Source organism: Ursus maritimus, unplaced genomic scaffold (assembly GCF_017311325.1).
Source record: "Ursus maritimus isolate PB19 unplaced genomic scaffold, ASM1731132v1 scaffold_6, whole genome shotgun sequence".
Lineage (NCBI taxonomy): Eukaryota > Metazoa > Chordata > Mammalia > Carnivora > Ursidae > Ursus > Ursus maritimus.
In genome coordinates this window covers 54,601,045-54,607,148 of record NW_024426774.1, presented here as the reverse complement: position 1 = coordinate 54,607,148, position 6,104 = coordinate 54,601,045, and the positions used below count along the sequence as shown (strand labels likewise).

General features: G+C 46.8%; 1 pseudogene; it reads right to left on the bottom strand.

The window, feature by feature from the left end:
- Positions 1-5,400: 5,400 nt before the first annotated feature.
- LOC103671800 lies at positions 5,401-5,828 on the bottom strand (annotated as a pseudogene).
- Positions 5,829-6,104: the final 276 nt, after the last annotated feature.

The following is a 6,104-nucleotide window of genomic DNA, read 5'->3' as shown; positions in this document are numbered from 1 at the left end:
GACCCATGCAAAGATTCCACCTACCCTGTCCTCCTCTTTTCCCACAGACTACTCAGAAGTCTGCAAAACCAGATTATTTTTAGCCTTTGAGGCGAGGCTGATCCACCCCTCACCTCCCCCATTCTTTTGAAATGGAGAGTCCTTTTTGCTGCCAGCCTGGCCAGGGTGCCTGGTTCTCTCCTGCGCTGTCAGAGAGCAAAGCAGGCTCAGAGCTGCACCTCAGCAGGGACGGGAGTGCAGAGGCGCCACTGACCTGCCAGGAGGAAGGGTTTAAAGGAACTGAAGCATGAGAGACTATGGACTGTGAGAAACAAACTGAGGGCTTCAGAGGGGAGGGGTGTGGGGGAATGGGATAGACCGGTGATGGGTGGTGGGGAGGGCACGTATTGCATGGTGCGCTGGGTGTTATACGCAACTAATGAATCATCGAACTTTACATCGGAAACCGGGGATGTACTATATAGTGACTAACATAATATAATAAAAAAAACATTAAAAATAAATAAATAAAAAATAAAGGAACTGAAGTCCCGGGGCTTTTAGCTGTCATGCTTTCAGTAGTCAGTCCATTTGTTCATCCAAGCGGATAGGCGGGATCCCGGAGAGCCGCCGGAGGGGAGACAGAGAGACACAGAGAGGGGGTCGGCAGCCGGGTGTTATTTCCAAGGAAGGATTGATTACTCGGGTAAGTACAGTAATACCCTTTCTGTGATTTAAAAAATGCCTCACACCACAGTTCTCATCACTTAGGAAGTGCGTCTTTAAAAAAAATGATCAAGAAATATTTAAACACATGAAAAAATGCAGAGTACATTGTAATTCAGGGGTATGAACTCCTAACACGCCGAATTAACATTTAGCCCTATTGAATTTTATTTAATTTTAAGGAATAAAACATTACAAGTATCCGTTGAAGCCCTCGTGTGCTCGCTCTCCATTTCTCTACCCCATATGAGGGGCTGTGCATCTTTCATTCTGTCATAAGAAGTTTCAAAGCAGTCAGAGAAATAAAAACTTGTAAATTAGCCACTACCACTGAGACATTCCTTTAACTTGTTCTTCTTCTTCAGGTCAGCTACGTCATATCAGTTCCAGTAAAATGTGTGTCTGCTACCAGAAATTGCAATACAACCTCAAGTCAGATTGTTGGTTCTGGAATGAGTCTGAAATGGCCTTAAGCATTACCACTGAGAAAACTAAGGCCCCCCTGTGGTGTCTGTATGCTGACACTGTGCAGACTCAGGTGCAGACGCTGGGAAGGAGGAACCCCAGCACCCCCGGCATAGACCCTAACATAGGAGAGGGGCTCCGCAAACACTTGTTGCATGATTGCCTCTGTTAATGAACATATGAGTAATTAAATCCAGCCCACACTGCACGGATGGTTTGCGCCCTGAACTTCCTCCTAATCAATGAAAATGTGTTAGAAAGGGATTTATCTTGTTACTTATTTGTTACTTCATAAAACTTTCTAACTATAGAAAAGTCTGCTTGGGATCTTTAAACACTTCAGCTGGCCAGTAGGTTTTCATTACTATGCCTGAGAAAGTGTTAGCTAGGAGAAGTATACGCACACATACACACGCGTGAGCATGCCTAAGGAAAGAAATTAGAACCTGCAATCAAACAGTGTTTAGCACAGTCCAATAAAATGCCCAGAAGCTAGTTGCCCTGGGACGGTACATCCTATTTGTTTATTGGCTGTCTACTATGTGCTAGGAAATAAAGAATGGATACACCACAGCCCTACAGGAGCACGGGGGAGAGGGAGCACACATTTTTCACCTGGTGTGGCATTTATGAACTTACTGCCTCGGCTGAGGGGCACAGTTGGTGGCCGCAGGGAGATTTAAAAACTCCCAGACATGCCAGCTCATTGGTTGGGACTCAAAGCCAGGTTTCAGTAACACCAAGCTCTAACTTAGCCCAGATTGCTTCCCAGAGTGCTCAAGGGGTGGCATCAATTTCTCCCCAGGAATCCAGGCTGGACAGGGGGCAGGTGGAGGGAGGCCCAGGGTGGTGAGGTGTGGGGCAGAGAGCTATCAAGACCACGTGGGGAGGGGCCTGATGCTGGGACTCTTGGCTGGATGGTCATAATATGATCTACGGCCGACTGCCGGTCAGGCGCTGCCTTACTCGTTGAATCCTTGCAACAAACCTGTGAGGTAGGCACTATTAAATCCTCATGTACGGAGGAGGAAACCAAGGCTCAGAAAGCTTACGTAACTTGTCCAAGGTCACACAAAAGGAAGTAGCAGAGCTGAAGTTCTTTCCCAGGCCAGGGACGCCACAGCTCTTAATTAATTAATTTTTTAAAATTGAAGTGTAATTTACTTACAGTAAAATTCACTCTTTTTAGTGGCGTACAATTCTATGAGCACTGACAAATGCGCACAGCTGTATGACCACCACCACATCAACAGACACAGCAGCGCCATTATCCTCAAAAATTCCCTTGTGCCTCTTTGTAGCCAGTCCTCTCCTTCCATTCACCAGAAGCCCGGGGCATCCAGGGATCTGTTGTCTGTTTTGCCATTTCCAGAATGACCTATAAATGGAATCATATAGCCTTTTGAGACTTTTCACTTAGCAAAATGCATGTGCGATTTCTTCTGCTGTTGCTGCGTACATCTGTTGTTTGTTCCTTTTTCTGGACCAGCCCTGTTACATTGTATGGATGTACCACTCTTTGTTTCCATCCGCTAACTGAAGGGCATTTGGGTGGGGCCCAGTTTGGGGCCATTATGAGTAAGTGTGCATAAACATTTGTGTACAGGTTTTTGTGTGAACTAAGTCTTCATTTCTCTTGGGTAAATACCTAGGAATGGGCTTGGGTAGCTCGTGCTTCTAACCAGGCTCCAAGGTGTTCAGGAGCTGGATCTTCAGAGGTGTTCACAGCCCCTCTTTTGGGGGTGAGTGCATGAAGAAAAAAATGTATATATGTATTTTGGATTCACAACCTTTCAGAAAACTGAGAAGTAATTGGTTTTGTTCTAGTCTTCACATTTTTTAATATAGGAAAAATGATGTTATCATCATAACAATTAAAGTCTTAAGCTTAAAACGTGATTTTTGATTCATGACAGGTGCTAAAAACTAGACATTACTCTTTTTTACGACTTGTAATCTTAGTTCTCACACCCAAATAAAAGTCCACCTTTTCCCCGACGATGTGTACGTTATTAGGTGTTTCGTGTGGCACTGTGAAAGCGATTACAGGAGAAGGTGCAAGTGAGGTTTTTCTTTCCCTCCTCCTTAGAAGTCTGCTCTTTCCTCTCAGGTTTATTTTAACTCCAATTCCATTCTCCTCCACCTCCCTAGTCCCCTCCCTTATTCTTACCCATCATCTGCTTTGGGAGAGGGAGCTAGGTTCTCAAATGGAAGCCTCCTTGCTATATTTGGTTAAAATCTCTCTATCAAGTCGAGGGCACTTAGACATCAGCTAAGCCACGTCACCTCACTTTGTGTCCTGATGTGTGCATGTAAAGCAGTGTGTGAAACCTCCCACTTCGAAAGAAACTGTTCTTCCCGTTTTTACATGGTGAGTCACTGGCTCTCCCACAGGATGGGTTTTAGTGAATTGACAAAATGAAATAGGACTCAGTGAAAAGATTTCACCTGCCATGCCTCTCTCGTGTAGGTATAGGGATCATTTTCTCCTTCTTTGGGCTGGATGTATCGAGAACCTCTCTCAGAGTTCATGCTTGACTGGTTCCATATTCAACATAAGCATAAGCAAAGATCGAGAAAACCCTCATTGCTGTGCTCTGTTGGGCTCATTTTCAGAAAACGAGTGTGTTATCTTTTGAGGTTTCTGAGTGCTTGAGCCTGTGTTCTCCTGAAAGCAGAGCCTGACAGGAATGCTTCTGTGAGTCGTCTTATTTCAGAGTGAAACAGGGAAGGAGGAAGAGCCAATAAAAGGACGTGTTATTGAACTGGCCACCTTCTGAGAAGCTTTATGAAATGCATCTCAGGAACATAGGGAGATGAGGAAGAGGAAATGGTGACGCATTTCTGCTTCTGCTCTCAGCCCCCCAGTGGGCAAGGGCAGTCCCACGGGCATCAGTACCCATGCGCTGGCCTGGTCTGCAGCAGAGTGTGGGGAAAGCCGTGGATAAGATCCCCACACGGGCCCACTGGCTACACATTGTCATTTCAACAGCTGCTGGTGTTTGTTGGGTTTCAGCCTGTTGCTGAGTAAACGGCAAAGCTCTTCGGAAACTCCTAGGACCTGGATCCAGCCTTTTTCTTCCTATAGCGGTGGCTGTGAAACTCTAGTTGCCTCATGTGAGCTGGCATGAGTGGTGGCTGTAGAATTTCTGTTTGGAAGAGGCTGAGGGCAGCTGCTGGTTGGGGCTTGGTAGTAGGTCTTGAAGCTGTGTTTGCAGAGCAGACACTGCTTTACTTAGTATGTTAATTTGGTGGTGGTTGAAGGATAGTGGGGGCTCTTAGCTCTGGGCACAGACACCAAGGGTGAGGTCCTTTTGAGCCAGTTCTGCCCATGGTAGCCCAGAGTCTTCCAGGCTTTCCATGCCTAATCTCTCCCAAATTGTGCAGGGTGCTTGGCTGGGCTCTTTCCATTTCTCCCGTGTGCCAATCTGGCCTGCCCACTCCCTCACTAGGGAGAAGTTGAAGGTGAGCAAAGAAGCAATCCTCTCCCAGAACAGGAGCTGTAAATGAGGTCTTGGTTGCCAAGCCTTCAGGGAAATATCTTCACTCCCCAAAGTCTGTGTGACTCCTGGACTCCAGGCGGTGTGATCCAAGCACAACAGAGAGAGCTGGCAGTTACGCAGTGTCCTCTGGTGCCAAGTTTTCGGAGCAGGAGCCATGGCCGTCACACTTACTCAATCAGCCCTTAGACCTGAAGGAAAGGTGACCTCTTTAGCATGTGATCTGTATTCCTTTATGCATGTCTTAGCTTGAAAAGCAGTTGCGAATGACCATGCATCTGTAATCCTCTGCAGTTGTCTCTTAAACCTTGGTTTTGCTCCTGGTAAACATTACCTTTTCTTCCCCAGTTAGCTTTGATTTGGAGGAGGGGACAGGGCACAGTGATGAAGCTAATTGTCTGGAATCCCCTTGCTTTGTGGCTTTGCTGACCTGTCTTTGCCATGTCATTCTCCCTGTCTGTCCCTGCTTCTAGCCATCCAGCACCTGTCCTTGAAGCCCCGCCTCCTCCCAGGGGTCTGTCTGCTCCAGCTCCCAGAGCTCGTCTTTGAAAACCCAGCACGTTTTTGTTCAACTCACTTAGCTATGCATCACTTCTGCCTAATGACAGCTCTAGTCTTGTCATTTATCTTTTCAGCTACTTCTGTCTTATCTTTGTCTCCCTCACCCCCAGCAGACTGTAAGCTCCTTGAATTTGCTATATTTATTTTTGATTTAATAACAGTTTGTTTTTCAAAACGTACAGTTGGTGGGACCTGTGTGTGCATCTTCCCCGGCAGCTGGGGCATCTCCACCCTTAGTGTTTCTGGTTCAAGGGATTTGAGCTCATGCCTTGAAACTGCTTCAATGAATCCTTTACTGAGGAGCTCCTGAAGGGCTGCCCTGGCCAGGGAACCCCAAATCTTCAGTCTCTACAAGACAACAGCTGGGGTTATAAGCTTATAGTTGGGAACTTCCTTACAGAGTTTGTCATATGTCACTTTGTCAAACAAGACCAGGTCATTGAGCTTGTGCTGAACTTTGCCTTTGGACCACTTCTTCTTTTTGGCCTTGCCCCCAGATTTGTTCAGTGGGTCTTTGTCTTTCTTGGGCGACTTTCCAGGATCTTGTTTCTTGTCGTCCCTGCAGCATAGTGAAGCTCGGAGAGCAGCTGCTCTCATTGCAGGCTCACTAAGATGTCGGACAAAAAAGCTCCTTGAATTTACATTTCTCTGCACCCTGCACAGGGCGTAGTCCAGTGTCTTGGATACAGTAGCAATCAATAATGCTTTTTGAATCAATAAATGAATAGAGGGGGCGCCTGGGTGGCAGAGCGGTTGAGCATCTGCCTTCGGCTCAGGGCGTGATCCCGGCGATCTGGGATCGAGTCCCACATCAGGCTCCCCCGCTATGAGCCTGCTTCTTCCTCTCCCACTCCCCCCGCTTGTGTTCCCTCT